We start from the raw sequence: 24,656 nt of genomic DNA on the forward strand, positions 1-24,656 counted from the left end.
TGAATCCGTTCACCAGCAATTGCCTCAGAGGTTTCTCTGCAGCTGGCTGTCAACCCGTTCCAACTGCCTTCTGGTTTGGCCTAATGCAGAACAACTGTCCCGTGGCTTTCTAAAGAGGCAGCCTGGTGTAGTGGGAAGAGTTGTGGCCACAGGCTGGGAGGCCTGGATCCCAGCCCTCGTCTACCCAAACAAGCTGTGTGACTTTAAACAGGGGACCCTCTTCGTTTCCTCCCCTGTAAATCACATCACTAGGTGGCCTTCCAGGTCATTCCCTCAGATCCTCCTACTGACCCTTCTTCCAGTCCCTACTGGAAAACAGGGTGCCAGGACTTGGGAGGGGCAGTGGCAGATACTTCGGCTAGTTTGCTTTGGACTCGCAGGGTCACTAATTCCAAGGAACATTTTGGTTTCTTAGCACCAGAGTCTTTCAGGACTCAGGAAGCTTCAGGGACCATTCAGAGCTCCGCGTACTATGGAGGGCTTTGTCTGAGTCCTCAGAATTATTTACTCAATACCCAGGCAAGGATTAAGTGGAGACTTTTCTATTGGATTTGGGCCCTGCAGTTAGGAGATTTGGTTAGCACCTCTCGCTCAGAGGCAGTCCCATCATTTCCAAGCTGTGGCTTCGCCTCAGACCCGAGCACAAGAGGCAGGGTGGTCCAGGAGAAAGAACTGTGGAGGCAGGAGAAGGGGGTCTGTGTTGGCTGTGCTGCGCGGCAGATTGCTGTTTGCCTTCAGGCAAGTCACTTAACCTCTCTGCATCATTTTCCTCAACAGCAAAATGAAAGAACTGAACTTGATTTTATTCATTTATTACGTATTCCCTGCAGCATTTGACATAGGAACGCAAAAAATCCAGAGTCGCTGAGGGAGGGAGTGGGTAGCCCTCCCACTCCCAGTGAGGGACCCCAGGCCACCAGAACAGCTGTCATTGTATTGAATTTCTAGCCACACCAAAAGGGAAGCACTAGGAGCTGCTTAGTCGTCACTGTTTGCTAAAAGAAAGCTTACCCATCAGTCAGCAGAGAGACGCCTCTTTCCTGCACTGAATTCTACTATTCACCCATCCTTGCATGTAACCAGTAAACATTTACTGAGCAGCTGGGAGAGCTCACTGCGCTGGGCCTCCAAAAGTAATCAGACCGGAGACCCTGGAGACAGGGAGGATTTTATCTCGGGGACTCTCACACAATGGAAATACGGCAATGATGTCAACAGTGATGGCACAAAAGATGCTCACCGTAAAACTGAGGGTGTGGCACAGAGCTGTAATGCCAACAGGGAGCAAGATCCCCAATCACCTCCAGGGATGTCCCTTTCCAGGGACTTGGCTTGATGTGGGCCTGGTCTGGAAAACCAGGAGTGGTGGGTGACTCACACATGTCCTAGGGACTCTCTCAATTAGCAACTCCTCTCAGCTTCTGACAGGAGTGAGGTGCTGGTTAAGTGATGCTGAGCCTTCTGTAGCAGGCCTGGGGCACAAGTGCCCTGGAGGAGGAGCAAATTGTGTTGAGATGCCAGGCAGGGCCTGGTTGCTCATGCTCCTTTCCTTTCTCTATTAAAGCTTTTACATCTGGGGCGCCTGGGTGGCTCAGTCGGTTCAGTGTCTGACTCTTGATTTCAGGACACGATCCCAGCATCCCGGGATCGAGCCAGGCTCCGCGTTGCTGAGTGTGGAGCCTGCTTAAAGATTCTCTCTTTCTCCCTCTCCCCCACTCATGCTCTCTTTCTCTCTCTCTCTCTCAAATAAATAAATAATGGGGTGCCTGGGTGACTCAGTCGGTTAAGCGTCCGACTTCAGCTCAGGTCACGATCTCGCGGTCCGTGAGTTCAAGCCCCGCGTCAGGCTCTGGGCTGATGGCTCAGAGCCTGAAGCCTGCTTCCGATTCTGTGTCTCCCTCTCTCTCTGCCCCTCCCCTGTTCATGCTCTGTCTCTCTCTGTCTCAAAAATAAATAAACGTTTAATAAATAAATAAAATAAATAAGACTCTACAGTTCATCATAAAAATTTTTAGACGTGGGGCACCTGAGTGGTTCATTCAGTTAAGCGTCCAACTCTTGACTTCATTTCAGGCCATGATCTCATAGTTCGTGAGTTCCTGCCCTGGTTCAGTGAGCTCCTACACTGTCTGTGCTGACAGCATAGAACCTGCTTGAGATTCTCTCTCTCTCTCTCTCTCTCTCTCTCTCTCTCTCTCTCTCTCTCTCTCTCTTCCCCTTCCCTGCTCGTGCTTTTTCTCTCTCTCAAAATAAATAAACATTAAAAAAATTTTTTTAAACGTCCCGAAAAGCTGAAAAAATTGTATAGTGAACACTCACACACCCACCAACTGGTTTCCACCATCAGCATTTTGCTAGATTAGCTTCATCATATAACTGTCCTTCCATCCAGCCTTTCATCTGTCAATCAGTCCATCTTCATGGTTTGGTGAATTCAAAGGAAGCTGTACACTTCAGTATATTTCAGCCCTAAATACTTCCAGCACGCCTATCATTCACTAGAGTTCACATTTGTGTAAGGTTGTGTGTGTGTGGATGTAAAATCTTAAGAATAGCTTTAAGTGAATTTTGATAAATGCATACACCTGTGTAATCCACATCTTTACCAAGAAACAGAACATCAGTATCACTCCAGAGAGTTCCTTTGTCCACCCCCTTAAAAAAAATTTTTTTTGACATTTATTCATTTCTCGAGAGACAGAGTGTGAGTGGGGAAGGGGCAGAGAGAGAGAGCGAGACACAGAATCCGAAGCACGCTCCAGGCTCTGAACTGAGAGCACAGAGCCCAACACAGGGCTCGAACTCACGAACCATGACATCATGACCTGAGCCGAAGCTGGATGCTTAACCAACTGAGCCACCCAGGCACCCCTGTCCACCCCTTCCTAAAGGACTCTGCCTTCTCTCCACTCCATCCCCATATCCCCTACTGCCTTGATCTGTGTGTTCTGTGCCCTGGGAATCTGAGCTCTTTGATGACGCCATTTGCCCAGGGTGGGCACCTGACCCAAATGCAGTCCATCTGGGTGTTACCTAGTGACCTTTAACCTCTGTGGCCAGGTTTAGCAGGACGACCTGGTCCAATCAGAGTCTCTCTCAGGAGGTGGGAAACTGAGGCTACCTTGGCCGGGCAAAGACACGGAGCTTAAGGTAGATCTGGGGCTAGAGTCACAATGGTCATGAGCCACATGCCAGCAGAAGTACAGAGAAGGCAGGGCTAGTGAGGAACACGGGGTGTGTACCCAGGAGACACAGACCCTCTGTGTAAAGGACAACATAGTCCCTAAGGGAGGGACCGGAGGGAAGGCCTCAGTTTCCTTCAGGTCTCCAGTGTCTGAGGAAACCTGGATGGGTCTCTCTGTGCAACTACAACAGAACCCCTGAAAGAGGAATGCAAATGATGATATATTAAAATGGTTTGTTTTGAAAATGAGGGATCTTGGGGTGCCCGGGTGGCTCAGTCCGTTGAGCATCCAACTTCGGCTCAGATCACGATCTTGTGGTTCGTGAGTTCGAGGCTTGTGTCGGGCTCTGTGCTGACAGCTCAGAGCCTGGAGCCTGCTTCAGATTCTGTGTCTCCCTCTCTCTCTGCCCCTCCCCTGCTCACACTCTGTCTCTGTCTCTCAAAAATGAATAAACGTTAAAAAAATTAAAAAAAAAAAGAAATGAGGGATCTTTCTTACATGACAGCCATTCTATTTCTGTGTGGCATGGGCTGTAGGTATGACCTAAATGTCCCTAAAAATGATAACAACAATAGTAAATGACAGCAGGATAATAAGTGATAATAAAACCAAGTCCAATAGGACAGGTTTTAATGTGTAATCCCATCTGATCGTCACATCAATCTTCTTCTTTTTTTTTTTTTTTTTTTGAGAGAGAGGGAGACAGCACAAGTGGGAGAGGGGCAGAGGGAGACAGAGAGAGAGAGAATCCCAAGCAGGCCCCCTGCTGTCAGCACAGAGCCTGATGCAGGGCTCCAACTCCGGAACCACGAGATCATGACCTGAGCCAAAGTCAGATGCTTAACCGACTGAGCCATCCAGGCGCCCCTCAAAGCAGTCTTCTTCAAGTAGAGGCACTCTGCTTTCACTGTCCCCATTTTGCAGTTGAGGAAACAGATACAGGACGGACACATAATTTGCCCAAGTTCACTGTGAGCTGTGGAAGCAGAGCTCCCCACCGCCCAGGAGCCGAGCCAGGGCTGGGCCTCCCTCGGTTATGCCCATCGTGTGTCACCGTGCCTGCCAGAACAGCACTGCCACTCCACCCCCTCCCCGGGACAGCTGTGTTTATCTGTCCTCGCTGATGGTGACAGGCCCGGGGACCCCTTGACGCTGGATGGTGACAGGACAGCGACACTGCTAGCATCAAAGAGGACTAGCCCCCTGTTCCCTGTGGCTGAAGAGCAGGCACCCCTTCCTGGAGGAACCACAGCAGGTGTTTGGGGTGGAAGATAAGAAAGAGGTGCGGGGTCTCCAGGGCCCCTGCCAGCTCCGAGAAGTCGGGATGATTCTAGTCCCAGGAAAAGGCCACAGAGATCGTTCAGCAGGGCAAGAGTGAGCACCCCAAGGCAGGAACCCATTTTTCCAAAGCAGGAGCGGCAACACGGCTGAGCTGAATCCTTCTTAGTATGTCCTTCTCTGGCATTTCTCCAGGCCCCTGTCACCACCTATTCCCACACCTGGAGGACAGAGGCCAGGATGTCTTGTTCACCTTTGATTCCTTGGCACCCTGCACAATTGGTGACACACAGTAGGTGCTTAATGAATATATCTTAAATGAACGAAGACATGACATGGGGAAGCCGAGAAAGCAAAGGGATAATAATAACAAAAGTAAGGTGGCATTCTAAGAGAACACTCACAGTGAGTAATCAAATCCTCATAACCACCCTGTGAGGCAGGTACTGAGGCTCAGACAGGTTAAGTAACTTGCCCAAGATCACACAGCTTGTAAGCAGTGGAGCTAGATTTGAACCCTGGCAGAGTCCGTGGTCTTAGCTCCTGTGATTCCCATCACCCTATCTTTCCTCCCCTGGAAAAGCTTCCTGGCATATTAGGCCGAGTTCCTCACCTGCCTGAGGCCAAGTGTGAACCTAGCAAACACGCTGACGTCCTGGCAACCCAGACACAAGGTGCAGCCCACAAGGGCCATGTCGTGAGCAAAGAAACAGCAGCCATCCCCAAAATGGTCAGCCTCCCTCCAAGTCCGTCAACATTTGCTGCCTATCCATTAGGTGCCAGTCACCGGCACAACAAGGCAGACATGTTCTTGGCTCTCCAGGAGCCCCGGAGGAATGACATTAGTGATCTGTCATTGGTGATGTGACTACTCTGTGCCACAAGCCATGTGTATGGTAGGGCTCTTTTAATGTGGCTTTCAGGACTAATGATGCCCACTGCACAGACGAAGACACAGAGGCTCGAGAGGTCGGGTCACTTGTCCCGTGGTAACTATACATACTGACAGCCATCTAGTGTAGGGAGGTGCACCCCACATCGTCCCTCCTCTCATGGGCTGCACGGGCCAGGGGAGGAGGTGAGATGGAGAATAGCAAAGAGCAAGGTCATCTCCTGGACTGGCAACTGTGTGGAAGGCAATGACACAAGGTAAAGGGCTGGAGAGGGCTGCAGAGAGGAGCCGGCCGTGGTCAGCTTGGGAGCGGGGGGCCCCGGACAGAGGAGAGCCTGCGGGCCTGGGGCAGGACAGCTTGATGCGCCCACGGAAAGACAGGAGGGCAGTGTGGCTGGGGCACAGCGAACAGAGGGAACCAAAGAGACCAGTAAAGTGGGGGTCTCGAACCTGGCCCGATCGTGTGCTCCGATGCACAGCAGGCAGGGTGCAAGGGAACCTCGCAGAATTCATCTCTAGAGGACAAGGGCGGTCTGGGGTTCCAAGGCCCTCTAGAGGGTATAAAACCTCACCCTGCAGCTTGAGTTGTCCACATGTGAAGAAAAAACAAATCGGCTAGGGCAGATCTTTGTCAATTCTGACACCTCTCAGAGGTCCTTTGGGGCAAATCCCAACACCTAACTTATGAAAAGTTATAGTCCAAACACTTGGTCTTTGAAGTGCTCGTTGTATGCAAGCAGTCACCGGCGGGAAGTAATTTCAGAATGAATATCGTTTTTCCAATGACCATCGTAGCGGTGTGGGGTTTGGACAGGCTCAGCTCCTACCCAGGCCCCCCACGCCTGGGCAGAGGACTGTATCTGGAGTGAAGGGAGACTATGTCGGTCCTCAGGCATGAAAAACACCAGGTGTCGCGAACGCCACAGGCCAGTGTCCTGGGAGAAGGGAGAGTGATGTCAGTGTTCCTAAGCAAGCCACGTCTCTGCCGGGTCCCATGAGCACGTGCGGCCCAGGGGGATGGAGGGCTGGGTTGCTGTCATGACCACACAGCCCCGTTGGCTGGCAACAAAGGAGAGGGATTTCCACCGCCAGAGCTCACAAAAGGTTGAAAAACTGGGAGGGCAGACAAGCGGGGGGCGCTGGGGTCCACTGGCTTTGGAACTGCCCCGTTTCCTCTCGCATGTCTCCTCCCTCCCACTCCAGGGAGCCAAGTAGGTGCCCTCAGGGCAGCCTCAAAAACCTGACCAGGTCTGGACCTGAAATGGATTTCTGGATTTCCCTCTCCTTAGATGAGCCCAGCGCCTGCTTCTTATCCCAGCACTGTGACTGTTTGGCTGAAAACATCAATAAGTCACTCACTCTCAGAGCCTCAGTTTCTTCATCTGTCAAATGGAGATGTCAACAGTCCGTGGCTCACAGAGTTAAATCCAAGGTCTTCCAGGCCCTGTAGGCTCAACCATCACAGAGTCCCTGAGTGCTCACCGTGGAGCAGACACTGCAGAGGTCAGGTACAAATGATGACCCTGTCCCCTGGCGTGCAAGGAACAGCTAAAGAAAAGCAATCTAGAGCGCAGCTGGGCTGAGACACAGCAGCAGCTGTCCCCGCACTCAGGGAGTAGGGTTGGCCTGTGGCGAACGCTCCCAGTTTTGTTTTGTTTTTTAATGTCTATTTATTTACTTTTGATTTTTTTATTTTTTGAGAGAGAGAGATGCACAGGGGAGGGTCAGAGGGACACGGAGAGAGAGAATCCGAAGCAGGCTCCGCACTGTCATAAGATCATGACCTGAGCGAGCTGAGATCAAGAGTTGGACGCTTAACTGATGGAGCCACCCAGGCGCCCCTAACACTCCCAGTTTTTTATTTGTCATGAGCTGCCCAAGCTGGTATTTCCTCCTGAACTTGGGTGACCGAAATTGGATCTGTCTGCCCCTTTCTTTTCTTAAGAGTCATGACTGTCACTGGCAATTTTTGCAACCGATTGTTGTGAAGCTGGGGGGTGGGGTGGGGCTCCCGAAGGGCCGTATCCTCAGCTTCTACCCCAAGAGGAGGGAAGGGAAGGGTAGGGATGGTGAGACTTCTCCCAGGACTGATGGGAGCCAGGCCATCTCGGAGAGCACGTACAGCCCAGAGATAAAGTCTTTGGCCCCTGGGATTGGCGCCTGGGTTCGAATGTGTTCTACCTCCCCTCACCTCCCCTCCAGCTGTGGGATGTTGGGCAAGTTACTCAACCTCCAGGAGCCTCATCCAGGCAACCAGGGTTCACTAGGGGCAGGCACTGGCCCAGGTGCCTCGGTTAAGCCTCCGACTTGGGCTCAGGTCATGACCTCACGGGTCACGGGTTCGAGCCCCATAGCGGGCTCCGTGTTGACAGCTTGGAGCCCGGAGCCTGCTTGGGATTCTGTGTCTCCCTGTCTCTCTGCCCCTCCCCCACTCACGCTCTCTCAAAAATAAGTAAATAAACATTTAAAAAAATAAAAAATAAATGAAAAAAATAAAAATAATAAGACTAGGAAAACAGTATGGTGGTTCCTCAAAATATTAAAAATGGAATGACCCTATGGCCCAGCAATTCTACTTCAGGGAATATACCCAAAGGAATTGAAAGCAGGGTCTCAAACAGATATTTGTACACCCGTGTTCATAGCTGCATTGTTCACAATAGCTAAACTTTGGAAGCAACCCAAGCGTCCGTCCATGAATGAACTGATAAACACAATGTGGTCTAGGCATACAATGGACTATTATCTAGCCTCAAAAGGGGAGGGAATTCTGACACCTGCTACCACACGGATGAACCTTGAGGCCATCAAGCTAAGCGAAGCAAGCCAGTCACAAAAAGACAAGTACTGTATGATCCCACTTCTGTGAGGCACCCAGAATAGATACATTCAGAGAGACAGGAAGTAGAATAGTGGGGATGAAAAAGTTCTGGAGATGGATGGTGGGGGTAAGCTGCACAACAGTGTGAGGGTTAATGCTACTTAATGACACTGTGTACCATTAAAATAGTTAATAAAGGGGTGCCTCGGTAGCTCAGTTGGTTGAGCATCCCACTCTTGATTTCGGCTCAGGTCACGATCTCAGGGTTTGTGGGATCGAGCCCTGTGTCGGGCTCTGAGTTGACAGTGCAGAGCCTGCTTGGGATTCTCTCTCTCCCTCTCTTTCTGCCCCTCCCAATGCTTATGCACTCTCACACTCTCTCAAAATACATAAACTTAAAAAAAAAAAAAAGCATCAGTAAAAAAATAGTTAATGCGGTAAAATTCGTGTTATGTATATTTTGCCATGATTAAAAATAAGACAACAAAAAGAAATCAACATTAGGCATCAACGTCACGATTGACGTTACACAGGAAGGTAGCACCCCTGGAAGTGTGAATGGACCGTCGCAGGCTGGCCTTCCTGCAGTCAGCGTGGCTTGGGAACAAGCGGACATGGGGCTCAGGGCAGGATCCCCGTGTCTCCCCTGTTGCCACCCGTTCTTGGCCCAGCAGGATCCCCAGCTGCCACCCGTCCTTGGCCCAGTCCTCCTCCCATACTAACAGAAAGACTTGGAGCTGGGCCTCCCACACTGCATCTTGGCTCAGGCCACACCTCCTGCCTGATGTCCCTTTTGCTTCCTGTGGGACCAGCATGTGCTCGTATTAACGACTTCAGGCCACATTATCATCCCTCCAGTGCACAAGGCAAAGACTTCACTGTACCCAGGAAGGACGTGCCCTGCGACGGCACCCTCCACCTTCCCCAACGCTGGCGGGCGTCCTGACATGCCCAAGCAGCTCGAGCACAGGGACCGGGTCTTACTCACCCTGGCATCCCAGCTGTTAGCTTAGCACCTGTCACGTGCTGGCCGACAAATGTTTTCTGAGAGGAGATAAACATAATACTTATTGAGCACACTTATTCTGGATGACGTTCTGAGTGGTTTACAGGCCTCACTCACCACGACAATTCCTTGAGGGAAACACTAGTGCTATCCCAGGCCAGGAGCAGGGGGAAGGACTGAGGCACTCATGTTGGGTGCAAAATGTAAGGGGGCACCAAACAAACTCAGAAATCGAGACAGATTTTTTTTTTTTAAGTAATGTCTACACCCAGTGTGGGGCGTGAACTCACAATCCCAAGATCGAGAGCTGCAGGCTGTACTGACTGAGCCAGTCAGGTGCCCCAAAATAGATATTTTAAAGACATATTCTGAAAAATCAAAATTAATGCAAAGTATCCAGAATGAACAGAAACTAACATCTGAGATACAGACAGATCTGGCCCTGACTTACACCACTCACTCCACTCACCTCTCCCTAATCCCAGCCCTATCCGATTCTGTCTTTATTGGAATTTTTGATACTGTGTTCAACAATTCCATTGCCAGGATTTATCTAAGGAATTAATCAAGGCTATGTGTAAAGGTGCACCTACAAAGGGTCCATTGTTGTGTTGTTTATAAAAATGAAAAACTGGAAAACATATTTAGTTGAACCCTATGAAACTTCCAATAGTGACCATTTTTGACCCCAAAACAATCCAATTTCATATTATCCTATGCAATCTAATCTTCAGAGTCCATGAACTGTGATGGTATATATAATCTATGGAATATTCACCCATCGAAAATCTAGGCAGCCATTAAAAAATATTTGGAAGACGATGACATAGAAAGGTGTTCATGATACAGTGTTAAAAGAACCAGTTACAGGGGCGCCTGGGTGGCTCAGTCGGTGGAGCGTCCAACTTCAGCTCAGGTCATGATGTCACAGCTCATGAGTTCGAGCCCCGCGTCGGGCTCTGTGCCAACAGCTCGGAGCCTGGAGCCTGCTTCGGATTCTGCGTCTCCCTCTCTCTCTCTGCCCCTAACCCACTCACATTCTGTCTCTGTCTCTCTCAAAAATAAATAAACATTAAAAAAAAAAAAAAGAACCAGTTACAAAACAGCATAAAATGCATGATTTTATTTTCAAAAATCCACCAAAAAAGATCTGAATTGATTATTCACCAAGATGTTAATAATGGTATGATTTGGGGTGATTTTCATCTCCTTTTCAATTTCCTGTCTTTTGTATATTAACCATGTACTATGTCTAAAGGGAGAAAAAAGAATAATGAAGAAAAACCTCATACCTTTGGTCTCATACCTTCCTATCAAAAGACTTTTCCAATCCCTTCACCCCTGACAGAGGGTGAGAGACACCCATTTTACTAGTCATGTCCTTTCACAGATGGAACTTCCAGGCTCTGGCTCTCAGTCCTCCTGGCCTGGGCTCCCGGCACCTGACCCTTCTTTTCCTCCGGCCCTTGCACCCTCAACACTCGGGCTTTGTTGGAGAACGTGCTGTCTCCACCACCGCCGCCTTCACTGCCAGCCCCTCCTCCGCTGATCTTCAGGTACAGAAGACACGCCTGAGCACAGAGGATTGAGAATCACTTTGCTGTCCTCCAGGCAAGTGAAAACAGCGCTGCATGGGTGACAGGCTTTCTGGGGGCCTGGGGGGGGGGGGGCGGGGGCAGGAATCTTGCCTTCAGTCTTCCACTACCCTCCTCCATCTTTTTAAAAAAATGTTTATTGGGGCGCCTGGGTGGCTCAGTCGGTTAAGCGGCCGACTTCGGCTCAGGTCATGATCTTGCGGTCCGTGAGTTCGAGCCCCGCGTCGGGCTCTGTGCTGACAGCTCAGAGCCTGGAGCCTGCTTCCGATTCTGTGTCTCCCTCTCTCTCTGACCCTCCCCCGTTCATGCTCTGTCTCTCTCTGTCTCAAAAATAAATAAACATTAAAAAAAATTTTTTTAAATAAATAAATGTTTATTTATTTATTTTGAGAGAGAGAGAGAGAGAGAGAGAGAGAGCGCACGTGTGGGAGGGCTGAGCCACCCAGGCAGCCCTCTTCTCCTTCTTCATGCAGCTGAGACTCATCGACTTTGGGGGACCAGCTGTTTCTTTCCTTTCCTTTTAAAATGTTTTTAGATTCAAGGTTTGTTTGGTTTTTTTTGTTTTTTTTTTTCAATTCCAGAAAGTACAAAGACTAGGAATCACCTGCCCTGCTACCAGAATTAACAACTTGTTAACATTTTGTCAGATTGGCTGCAAGCCTCTCTTTTCAAAAAACAACCGAAATAAAATGTTGCCAATAAAGTCAAACTCCCTGTTGGTCCCCTCCTCCGTCTCTCTCCAGGAACGCTCACTGCTCTAAGTGTGCTGTGTATCCTCTTTGGTCGGTTGTTACACTTTGAGATACACACGCACACATACACACATACATCCAGGAACAATAGACACAACTATATTCTTCGAATTTGCACAACTGCATCCTACAGAATCCTCTGCAATCCCCCTCTAACATCATGGTTTTAAACACCATTTGTGCAGATACACATTGATCTAGTTCATTTATTTTACTACTCCCAGGTACTCCATTCCAGGTGGGTGGGCCTGATCCCTCCGCATGGAACTCTCGAGGGCTCAGGTAACACGAAGGCTTCCCTTGACCTCAGAAGTTCTGTTAATTTGGAGATCCTGAGCCAAGTGCAGGGAATCTCCCCAGCCCATACCTTTTGGTCCAGCCAACCCTCCAAACCTTGCCCCAGCCCTTTGATCTTCCCCCCAACGCTGGCAGGTGCTGAGAGGGTCCTGCTCCTCTCCCTTGTCTGACCTGTGAATGTTTCTTGGCTTTCTTGGGTTCCCCATCCTGACTTCGAGAAATACAGGAATTAAGATCCCTCACAAAGTCTGTTTTCCCTCGTAAGCCGTCCCTTCGTGAGGTGGGCGTCCTGAGAGGTTGTGCGTCTCCCCAGGCTTTGGTGCCAGGCAACCCTGGGTGAATCCTGGCTCTGTTGGCAGATAACCTGCCCTCTCTGAGTCAGGTTCCCTACCTGTAAAAGGGGGGTTGTAACACTCGGGCCACCAGCCTGCTGTGACGGATGAAGGGAAAAGTATATGAAACCCAACTGGCAGGTTTCTGGCACATGCCAGGCGGTCAAAAGTGCTTCCGCCCTTGCCAAAGCCTCCCGTTCAGACCTCCTGTCTCTTCTCAAACCAGCAGCCACAGCGGTCTCTCAATATGTAAGACAGAGCACATCACTTCTTTGCTTGTGTGACTTCCCAGGTGAGGTCAGGAAGTCTCTGCCATATCCACCTTGGTCTCCTGGATTGCTTGCCACAGGGGGAGCCAGCCACCATACCGTGAAAACACTCAAGCAGACATGGGGAGACCCCCATACGGAGAAGAACCAAGGCCTCCTGCCTACGGCCAGCACCAGCCGGCCAGCCACAGGAGAGAGCCACCCTCGCTCCCCTGGATGACGGTGGCTGACATCTGGTTACAACCTCACCGAGAAACCCCGAGCCAGGCCACTTCCAAATACCTGACCCACAGAAACAACGGGAGAGAACAAACGATTATTGTTGTTTTCGGCCAATAGGTTTTAGGGTGATTTGATATGCAGCATTAATTAGTAACATACAAACGAACAAATGATGAGAACTTACAGTGTCATTACTAACTCGTGTACTAACACTCGTATAGCACTTACTATGTGCAAGGCATGATTGTACACACTTTATGGGGATTAACTCATTTAACCTTCAGAGCAAGCAGCCATATGAATGGCTCCATTTTACATATGAGAAAACTGAGGCACGGCATGTTTCAATAACTTGCTAGTAAGGGGCAGAGCTGGAACATGAACGCTGACACTCTGGCTCCAGTGGCTATGCCCCTGACCTCTCTCCAGCTGCGTCCTGAGCAAAGCCACAACCAGGAATGTGGCACCAAGAAGCAGGAAAGGTTCCAAAGTTCACAGAGCCCACTGTGAAGGGAGGGAAGATGGAGAGGAAAAGGAAAAGAGCCAACCCTCTTCTCTTCCCTCAGACCCTCCAGGTTTCTACCCTGCTCCTTGGGTTTACAGCCCTGTCTCTTTGCTGCCAGTAGACTGGTCCCAGACCGGAGCCGACCCAGCTCTACTGAGTAAGTGAAAAAGTGCCACTGAACGTTTGCACAGTGGTTTAAAGCTCTTGTCCCATTCCCTTGGTTAGGGTTCTGCTCCACCGAGATGACCAGCTTCCCCTCCGTACATCTCCTGACACCGTGCAAGCCTCCTCCCTGCTTCTTCAAAGTGGCCAACTTCTTAAAACATATCAGGTCTTGAAAGGGGGGGGGGGGTGTGGAATTCTCAAAGAAGACAACTTCATCAGGGCAGGATCACTCTATACAAAGCCCGTGTTCTACAGTCCCAGCCCGTGCCCTTTACAGACGTGGCTAATCGATCTCCTCTTTCCCGCTCAGTCTGCACACAGCTTGGGAATCCACAGTGCTGCAGGCTGCCACTTCCACAGGTTCTGGGCTGCCAGTAGAGCTGAGACCTATTTATCATTCTGGCTCTAACAGGATAAAGACGAAACACCAAAAGCAACAGACCAGAACTAATCCCTCTACTTTCCAAGGGAGTAAAAGGCTCCCTGCATCCAGGGCTCCTGCCCCTCCTACCCCTCCTACCCCAAAACCCATTTTCATCACAGCGAGAGCTTAGAAGGGATTTTGAAAAGAGAAGAGGCTGCAAGAAAACATTGACCTTGGCTTTAATGATGGTGCGAGGACAAAGGCCCATGCTGGGAGGTGTCCCGTGCCCGTAGACGATGGTGCGTTAGGAACCAACGCCTCAGCGGCAGCTGGACCGAAGAGGACTTACCCCAAAGTCAAGGTAAACTGGGAATGTAGCCATATTCTTTACTTTATATAAAACCTTCTGCCTACAACCTTGTAGCCCTTTGGAGAGGGGTCACGAACACACATAAGGACCAGCACAGCCCAAAGAAATGGAATGCAAGCCACATAAGGAATTTCCAAATTTCTAGTAGCCACATTCAAAAAGGAAAAAGAAACAGGCAAAATTAATTTCAGTAATGTATTTTATTTAGCCCAATACGTCCAAGTATTACCATTTCAAAACACAGTCAATATTTTCAAATATTTGTGAGATTTTTTCATTGTTTTTCTCTTGTACTAAGTCTTTGAAATGCAGTGTGCATTTTACATTTACAGCACGCTTCAATTTAGACACGAAATTTTCACCAGAAATACCTGATTTGTATTGAGACTTCATAAAACTTACAGTTGAAAACGCAGATTCCACACACAGAGTGTTCTTTTAAACACTCCCAACAGTTTACCGAGAGTTGCAATGAGTGTCTGCTTTTAAATTTCAATCAGTTAAATTGAAACTAAACGAAAAGCCCAGCTCCTCCTGTTGCACTGGCCACACTTCAAGCGCTCGTGGCACGTGTGGCTGGTGGCCACGTATCGGTCACCGCCCGTCTGGGCCTTGCAGGGCTCTCCCTACCCGTGGGCAGGTGCCATCCTCCACCAGAGCCCCTGTGATGACGCTCAGGGTACCTGTTGGCCCGGCTCTTCAGAACTGTCACCTCACAACCAGTTTCTCTCTCTGACCAGGCCCAGGCCCTTTCTGACCCTCTCTGCGTGGTTTGCCCCCCGACTTGGTCAGATCAGCCTTCAGCTTCCCTGGGCTCCGTGCTTTGCGGTTCTCAGGCCAGCCCACCCAGGCATGGTTCAGGGACCCTGCTGGACTGGAAGGGCTGAGTGGGTGATGCTTCATTCTCTGCTATGCAGACAACCCCCCCCAAAAAACCAAAAAACAAAAAAACAAGGGTTGGCAACATTGGGGAGCACCCAGGGGCAAGACATTTTCTCTCCATGTTTTGGGAGAAGGCCCCTGCCATTTTCGTGCCCCCACAAGGTGGCACCAAGGCTATAATAACACATTACCATGGGCAGCTTCTGCTCTCTACCTGGCAAATGCCTTTTGGCTGATGCCTCCAAAAAGCCCCCCATCACCGTCCCTGATCCATGCAGTGTGTGTTCTCCGTCCCTTGATTCCCTTTCTCCCTCTCGCCTCGGGTTGGTGAACTATCTGGGGGCTGTGGCTCATTCCTATTAATTCACTCCTCCAAGGCACCCACACCACCGCAGACATCACTAACCGGATCACTCGTTCTGTCTCCGGAGCCTCAGGCAGTGTTCTTCTACCTCAAGCCCTGGGATAATGCCCCCCACCTCCCCCACTCCCCTCAGCCTCTTCCAGTCCCACCCCCCAGTGAGGAATTTCACATGGAGGGGGAAAGATTTGGCTTCTAAGCCAAGAATCTGGTCACAGACTTGTGAGACGCCAGAAGCTACCCCCCCACCCCCGCCCCCAAACTGACTGCATTCTTGGCAACTCGGGTCCCCTCTGGCTGTGGCCTCCCGGGGCCAGACCCCCGTGAAATGAAAGGCCTTGAAATGTCAGAAGTACTCCCCAACAGTTGGTTGAAAGAAACTAAGAGCCAGGGCTGCTGTGAGAAGATAAAGGGATGAAAATGTGAACTCTGAAAAGCAGCATCTAAAAGGGCATGACTGACAGCGGTCTGGAATTGAGCGCGTGTGACCTGAACCACAAAGAGAGAGCAGCGGCAGCTTTCCGGGGACACACGAAGCCATGTGGTCCCCGTCACCGGGGCACGGGCAAGCCAGCTGAACAGCAGTGGGCACGGTCTCAGGCAGGCCCCGGCACAGCCATCTTGCTCCTGAAGGCAGCCCCTTTCATCCACTGCCTGCCTGAAAAAAAGCTGTGCAGGGTCCTTGATCCTGCCAGGCCTCCAGTGCCCACCTCCCACCTCTGTGCCTGGGGGGAAGGGCCTGGATGCTTCTGCCTTCGGGGCTCTGTTGTACAGAAGGGGAACCTGCCGACTGAGGGCAGAAGGGGAACCGCTTGCACAGAAGGACAAGACTTCCAAGTTCCTGCATTGCCAGAAGGCTTCCTTTCCAGAGTCCCAAATGCACCTGAGGAGGACGCGATGAACCGGGCAACAACAAAGGGGGACTTGATCAGGGACCACCGTATGGAGGAATTCTCCTTCCCACACAGAACTCTCTCTCTGGAGACAGAGCCCTCCCCCACTCTGCTTCCCTCCAGTATTTCAACAAGGGCCCCATTATCTTTTGTCTTTTAAATCTCTTCAGGCACCAGCACCCTCCATTCCCTCTCACATAAGACACACACACACACACACACACACACACACACACACACACACACAAGTACCTCACTGATCTCACATTATAAAGAAATGAAGCGTTCCAGCCGAAGAGTATCTTAGGTTTACCTCTTTAAGAATCAACACTTCCTATTACATTTGATCATATTTCTGGAAAATGTTCTGAACTGACTGACGGTCCGCTGACGTACCAAGCCCGTACACTGAATGTAATTTATCACTTCCTGATGACTCAGGGACATGTTTCTGAGCCCTCTTCACCACGGCCCACAGGCCTAACGATCTGGACTTTCACCTCGGGTCACTCTTACCCTTGCTGGGTCTGCCCCAGCCAAGCGCACCGAGCACACGCCCTGTGGACATTGTGCCCTGGGCCTTGGCTGTCTGGAACAGTCTCCCCCTAGATGCCTGTCTGGTTCATCCTTTCCATTCACACGGCAGCTCAAATGCCATTTAATCGGAGAGGCCTTTCCTGGCCCCCCTTCTCTCATCTTTCTGTCCCCTCTTGTGGCTTTATTTGATTTTCATGGGACTCGCCCCCACCTAATGCACTGTGTATTTATCTGTTTGTGGTCTGTCTCTCCCACTAGGATGCATGGTCCTCAAGAGCAGGGCTTTTAACCTGTTCTGTGATCTCCGGGGCCTGGAACAGTCCGGGCACATAGTAAGCGCTCAGGAAATAACTGTCAAGCGAAGGAACAAATGATGCTGTCAGCACTGAGGACCAGTGTGTGCTTGTTGGGGGAGGGGGTTGCTCCAATCTCCCACGCCCCTTCCTGGTTGGTCCTTTGCTGCCAACTGTCACCTCTCAGTGCAGTGGCAGGCTCCTAGCAATTCTCTCATCCTGCTGCTTCTAATCTGTTGTATTTGTAACCCAGGAAAAGCGGAAGGTTGTGGGAGAAGGCCAACCTCCCGAACTCTTTAAACTGATTTTTATCGCCAACAATGATCATTTCCAGGCTGCGGCCTCAGGGCAATTCCATGCCTGTCTTCGGAGTCACGTCCAAGGGCGCTTGACTATTAATTCTCTGCTCAGGGCTCTCTGTGGCTTCCTTCTGATCTTCCCAGATTGTTGAGATGTCTGAAGTCCACCCACTGGACACTCCTACATAGGTGTCTGTGAGCATCCCCAGACACGCTCACAAATACCTCAGACTTCCGATTTAGCAGAAGGAGAGCCCCATAGCTCCGTCCGACAGTGTTTTAAGAGAAGAGAACGGGGGTGGGGGGGGTGGGGGGGGTGGGTAGGTCCGGTTTATTCCCTGTGAGAAGTTAAAGGTTTCACACTCTTTTGCACACAAGTGGTCTGGGTTTTTGCACACCTCAGCCCCCAGCCTTACTCTCCTTCATCTAAGCACCATCAGACCTTGAGCCCTGGCTTGGGGCCACCTCACTGGTACAGAAGTGGGTCAACAAAGTCAAAGATGGTTTCAGTTGGGAGGCACCTCGGAGATGCTATAGTTCAACCCTCATCCGACAGATGAGGAACTAAGGCTCGGAGAGCGGAAGTGACTCGCCCGAGAAAACACAGCCCCTCGGGGGCAGGGCTAGATGCGGGTCGCTTGGTTTTCATTCTACATCCTCTCCCCATCCCCTCACACCTTGATCCCTGGCAGCCAACATCTGTCTCCATCCTGGGCCACTCTGTCCTGCTCGGTCCTGGCCCTGCTAGGGCCCATAATGGCAAGTCTCACACTCAGCATGTTAAGAGATGCCACCCACCTTTGAGCTCGGCGACCATGTTGTGCCTGATGTACCCTGAGCCACACCTCGCTTCATAGAATGGCAGGAAAGAGGCACCCGTGCCCTTGAGCTACACTTGAAGCTCTTCCTGATGGGTGCAAGAAAGTAGAAAGGCTACATCTGAGGCACTCTTGCCCTAATGTCTCCCCAAAGGTGGCCTGAGCCTTATCCTGCCTAAGAAGTATAACCGAAAAGTTTCTTCCATTTGCTCCTCTGTTTCAAAATACCCCAGCCTGCCACGCCTATGTGTTCTGATATGTTCACAGAAGTCCTCCGGGGTGGCCTCACTGTCTCCAGGCAGATACTGTTACAGGGTGTAGCTGAAATTCAGGGTGTGGGGGACACAGGCAGGCCTGGGCTTCAGGCAGGCAGGAAACCTTGGTGGGAGCCTCGTTCTGAGGAGCAGAAAAGACACTACAGAGGAGCGTTTCCTACTCCGCAGCTTTGCCTCTGACCAGCCTTGGCGCCCTCTCCCTCCCTGCTTGGCGGCTTCAAAGGAACAGGGAGGGGACAACACAGCGGCAGTTATGGGTCCTTTAGTCATCCTCTTCCTTGGCCTCCGTGTGCTCAGCCAGCCCTGCTTCCCAGGGCGCCAGGTCTCTTGTGGCGCACTAATTGGAGCCTATTTCGAATCCGGTTACGGAACTGCCTGACATCTTAGGAGACAGGCTAGACAACAAGCCTTTTCTCACCCCCTCACAACTGCCGCGGGAAGAAAGCGCTGACCAGTTGAAGAGGGGTGTGGTCAGCCTTTGGACTATTCCAATGATGGACGGTTCAGTGACAAAGTCTTCCTTCTTCTCTCCCCCTGCAACTTCTACCCACTGGCCCCAGTTCTATTCCTCGATACGCTTGTGTCTCGTGCCCTTTCTGTTGGCTCAACACTAAGCACTGATGGGAGATTCAGAAGTGCGAGACATGCTTAAGATGTTTACTTTCATTGAGGGGTCCACAGTGATTTTATTCAGCCCCTGAATACTTTTTAAAATAACTATCCTGATGGGCTTTGTTATTATAATGTTAATAGATGTTCATTATAAAAAATGTAGAAAAACCCAAAAGACAGATGGGGGGATTACTCATAATCCTACTTGCCTACCGCTAACATTTTGTTCTATATGGTTTTTGCATTCTTCCCCCAACAAATATTTAAGGAGTAAACACAATGCATGGTGCTGACCTAGGTGCTCCTGGAAAGACACACCGATGGATGCATCAGACTTGAATCTTGCCCTAAAGATGCTTCAGGGGAAAGAAGATACAGCATGAGCCTCAGAGGCAGAAACACCTAGGGTTTGGTGTTTTTTTGTTTTTTTGTTTTTTTTAGGTTTATGTTTATTTATTTATTTTTGAGAGAGCATGAGGGAGGGGCAGAGAGAGAGGGAGAGAGAGAATCCCAAGGAGGCTCCCCACTGTCAGCACAGAGCCCGATGCGGGGCTTGAACTCATGAACTGTGAGATCATGACCTGAGCCAAAATCAAGACTCAGAAGCTTAACTGAATGAGCCACACAGGCACCCCTAGAAACACCTAGGTTTTTTTTTTAATTTTTACACATTTTTTATTTATTTTTGAGAGAGAGAGAGAGAGAGAGAGAGAAAGACACAGAATCTGAAGCAAGCTCCGGGCCCTGAAGTGTCAGTACAGGGCCCAACACAGGGCTCGAACCCACGAACCATGAGATCATGACCTGAGCCGAAGTCAGATGCTTAATTAACCAACTGAGCCGCCCAGGTGCCCCGAGAAACACCTAATTTTAAAGGCACTTCCTAGTTGCCTGATCATCGGTAAGTAAGCCTCAGTTTACTCAGATGTTAAGTGGACCTGATAACAGCACCCACTTATTAGGTTGTTGAGGGGAGTCAGAAAAGTTAAAGTTTGGGAGACATCTAACACAGTGTCGAAGGGTCCAATGAATGGAGCGTCTATAAATATCATACGGAGGTAAGGGGCATTACAGAGGCCAGTCGGGTACATATCGAAGACCACAAGTGTCCGTTTAGAGGAGAGAGATCAAGCCCCTGGAAACTGTTTCCAGAGCTAGTCGCACACCATCTGCGAGTGTACTAAATTGTCTGATTCAGTGAATGGAACCGCTGCCCAAGTGTGATCATCATTGACATCATCTGCTCCCCGCTCCTTTCAGAAGCCCTCGGTTTCCTGTCTACTTAGCCTCCTTGTGTCTTTGCCCTCCGGTCACAGGGAAGGTTTCAGGTCTCCTCCAGAAGCCGACAGGGGATAAATCTTCAATCTTCTAACTGTAATGAACTGCTCGGATACAGGCTCACCTCTGACCCCAGGGCGGTTTCCTCCATTACTGCAAGACAGTTCCCTGGGCAATTCAGCCCCGCCTTGCCTATCAGTGCCCCTCCATGTCTACTTAAATGGCATTTCCAGACCTGAGGGCTTCGTCTGCTCACAGAGCTGATAAACCACCAGAGAAGGAAGCCAGGCCCGATGCCTGGAGCAGCCAGTGGGGGAACTACTGATGCCACACAGAAACATGGGGCCCACTAGGAGAGTGAGCAGCTCCCTACTACAAATCCTGGGACCTCAAGCCTCAGGCCTCCCAGGGAGGTGACCCTTGGGCTGTCAGGCCCTTACCAGTCTTGGTGCCTCTATGCTGTCCCCAAGTCCTATGAGCAGGTCTCAACATGACCCAGGATGGGACCCCAGGGGCAGGAAACCAGGCCCTTCCAATCTGAACATTTTGGCAAAGGGAATTGTGGGTATTTGTGCGTCTCCCTCCTCAACCTCTTCCTTGTGTGTGGCACCTAGATGAATGAAATATAAAATCCTTTTCTGTGATTTAGGCAAACCGTATTCCCAAAGTTCCAAAATGCACACATTATAAATAAAATATAAACTCCTCCAGATCTGACTGAAGCCTCTGCTCTCAGGGAACGGCACCAGAACGGCCATCATATGTGTCCCCTCCCGCTAGGTAAGCAGGGATCCCTGCGAGGCCTCAGGGTTACCGCGGGACCTCCTCCGGACAGGGCCACGTCCGTCCACAAGCAAGAAACCTCACAACACGCATCAGGAAAATTCCCCTAAAGCCATTCGTCTGCTTCTAGAGATGAGGCTCTCATCAGCTTATCTAAGGATCAACAAACCTTACGAATCATTTAACCCCAATTTAACATAAAATAATCAAGGTCCAGAGGTAGAAGGACTTTGTCCACGGTCATCAGCAGTATTCCAAGTGTAGGGTGAGAAACTCCAGTTTAAGAAAACTCTTGCCTAAAACTTCCAGGGTTCCAAACAGGACATGTCGCAAATGAGTACCCCTACCCTGAAAATATTCATAACGGACAGCCTTTAAAACGTATGTCTGTAAAGTGACATTCCGTGTAACACCTTAGCATCCTACCCAGGCTTCTTGGAGAACTGGCATATGGAACACCTAGGTGCCAAGTCAATCACAACCGTTCTTCCTGACCGTGAGGTCTGAAGACTGAAGGCCAGCCGTGTCTGCTCCACCGCCTGCTTTTTAGCTGCCGCCCAATGCCAGCCTGCATCAATGCAGATTCGAGTGGATTTCCTCAAATCCACTGCCTTGCCCATAAAACACAGCATGAAGAAATCACAAACCCAGCCACATTGCAAGCAGCCACTGAGGGATGGAGTCAGTATCTCCCTATAGTTTTACACATTCCATTACCAATTTTTCACATCACAATTTGTGACACATGGGCTGACAGCAGGACAGAATATTAAAAATCAGGACCTCCTGGAGAAATCCGGGCCATACGGTTGCCATGCCGACACCCCACAATGCCAAACAGCGCCTCCAAGGTCCAGAAACAACTTGGCTGGCTTGGAATAGCCCGGGCGTTGTAAAGGCAGAACTACCCCCTGGCCCAGGCTGTTATGCAGACCCTCCCTTTCCCAGCTCTGCTCTCTGTTCCCCAGGGGAGTGATGATGACGTTTGTCTGAATTTTCTCAGCCTCTGTCGGCAGGGCTGGCCACATCATCCGCTAAGAATTTGAAAATCCACATGCAGCGTCCTGGCCCAAGTACACAGAGACATGTTTTAGAATGGCAGGAAGACCTGTGAGAGGTTCACCACAGTGTTCGGGGGGCGGGGGGGGGGGGAGAGTAATCCTCAGCTGCACCTGCCCCTTTCAGGCTGGACATAGGGTTCATAGATGAACACGCATTCCCCCATCTCCTTAGGTATAGTCAGATTGGAGCTCGGGACAAAATATTGGCGGGGTGGGGGGGTGTGAGGCTTGGCTGCTCCCAGAGATGGGCAGAAATCCTACTTGATTTGCCTAACAAGTACTTAAATCTTGCTGTGTGCATCGATGCCGGGATGTAAGAAGCTTCCAGCATAGTCCCTGCATGATGGCATATATGACTAAGAACCCCCCTGGAGTGAAACAGCTCGGAAGGTAGGAAGAAAATGCAAGGCTGTGTCCAGGGAGGTGTGTGACTGGGGACCAAGGCCTACAAAACGGACACCCAGGGCTAAAATGTAAGAACAGAGAGGTAGCTGGCCATGCCTGTAGGTGGCCAGAGAACGGTCTGTGGCTCACTCCCGGGAAACCCCCATTCTCCCTCTCTTCTTGCACCCCTACTCCCTGGATCCCTGGGATCTACCTGATAACCCTTCACACTTGAAACTTAGCTTCCAGTTCACTGCCCTTTCCTAATCTGCAGCAAAACAAACCCCAAGAGAACAAGGAGAGGGCCGGAGGGGATATTCACCGGAGCCCCCCATGACCTCCAATTTCCACCCCTCAAAACAAGTGCCATGTGCCCCCAGCAGAGCCCAGCACAGAGCCCAGGGCTCTCAGTCTGAGCGGCCTTCCAGGCTGATCTCAGAAGGCAAGGAGGAGTGGGGAGAGGTCCAAGAGCAAGGTCAGGATTCTGAAGTGGAGACAAAGGTGAGAAGACCCAGCCTCAGGTTCTGCTCCAGCAGCAGTTTCTTCCCTTCGGTTCCCCCTCCTCTCCCTTCTTCCCTCCTCCTCCCCCTGCCAAGTCAGACCCTCCCCCTCCAGCTCAGACCCTCCTCCCAACACATCACCATAGCAAAGGACAGAACATCCGGCCAGCCTGCTTCTCCCCTGGTGCTCCAAGCCCACCTACCCTGAGACCAGGGCTGGCCCTCCCCGGGTGTGAGAACGGGGCAGCTTATGTGGGTCAGTGCTGTGCAAGCTCCCTGCAGGTCTGGGGCCACTACCGATTTGGTCACTTCCCACTCCAGCCTGTCAGTCTGCCCAGATCCCAACACTCTGGGGTCTTTACACTGGAGGCTTTATCCTCATCAGCCTTTTGGCCCAAACATCCTCAAGTCCTTCGGAAACAGTTCTTAGTGACAGGGACCCTCAGCCTAGAAGGGAACCCTCCACCTAATCAGACTCACCCCCAGAGAGTTCAAGCCGACAGGGATCTGGGAATTGAGGGCGGGGGCTGGAAAACCCATAAACCCCAAGGTCTCCTCAGGCAAAGCTGGGAAATATGGTTCCTTTGCAGGAGATTTTTACTTCTTCCCGGGTGGGTAACAAGACACGGCAACTGGGGCAGGATGGGAATATGAGAACACTTCCACACTAACACCCGCCTCCACCATATTCCTGGGGCTCAGCTGCCTTTGCACAAATATCCCAGATTCTAGTCCACGCAAGCCTTCGCCCTCCTGAACCTGCACCTCCCGGAGGAGTTCCACACCCCTCCCTCCCCAGGCCCAGATATTTCCCATCAGAAAGGCCACCCACCCTCAGCCCCGCACTTTGCTCTCCCTCCCCCGGCTCCTCTTCTGGCCAAGCTGCCCCAGCCCAGCCGCTCGTCCCGGGGGTCGTCCAAGTCTCTCGCCCACCACCGGCCCGGTCGGAAGAACGCGGCCCGCCCGACGGAGCCTCTCCGCGGGTCCCAGAGCCTCCCGCCTCAACAGGTGCCCCTTCCACACCGAGCTGTCACCCGGGGCCCGGGCGGAGGCGGCGACAGGCACGCCCCCTGCAGGGCGGCGGGGGCTCCGCACGCCTTAGCCTAAGTCCCCCGAGCGCCTAGGGCCCCGGCAGCGCCGCGGAGGCCCCCGCCGTGCTCCGCCACCTTTGTTTCCCTGCTCGCTCTGATGTCGCGGGGCTGACCTAGAGAGAGGGACTCTCCCAGACCTAGAGCACACGCTGCCAGCAAACGCATCGTGATGGACCCTCGTGTTGGGGTGAGGGGCGCGTACAGAGACCTTTCCCGGACCCTGAGAACGCCGCGGGTGTTAGTGGGGAGTCTTCCGTGCCAAAGAAGCAAGTTTCAAGTTGATCCTTTGTTGAAAAGAGGGCGCAAAGCCCCCTGCGCCCCTAGACACCCTGCCTTACCCAGCGCCCCCACCCCACGTCCTTTGCCCCCAGGAGACTGGAGAAGGGGTGCGCACGGCCACCTACGCGCTCAGCCACACGAGGTTCCCGCTGCCGGCTCTCTGCGCGCATGGTCCAGCCGCCTTTCCGGGGCCGGCGAGGTGCAGACAGTCCCCGACCCCTGGCCCCCGGCTCCGGCGGCGCAGTGCCGAGAGAGCC

At 51.3% G+C, this 24,656-nt stretch overlaps 1 protein-coding gene across 1 annotated transcript in view; it reads right to left on the minus strand.

Moving 5' to 3' along the window:
• Nucleotides 1-24,656, minus strand: part of GALNT16 (polypeptide N-acetylgalactosaminyltransferase 16) — a 90,418-nt gene that overhangs the window by 65,310 nt on the left and 452 nt on the right. The gene's annotated exons all lie outside the window — the stretch shown is intronic.

This window comes from Lynx rufus, unplaced genomic scaffold (genome assembly GCF_022079265.1).
Source record: "Lynx rufus isolate CCGP_SWC_20201006 ecotype Redwood Valley unplaced genomic scaffold, mLynRuf1.p SCAF_17, whole genome shotgun sequence".
NCBI classification, from domain to species: Eukaryota; Metazoa; Chordata; class Mammalia; order Carnivora; family Felidae; genus Lynx; species Lynx rufus.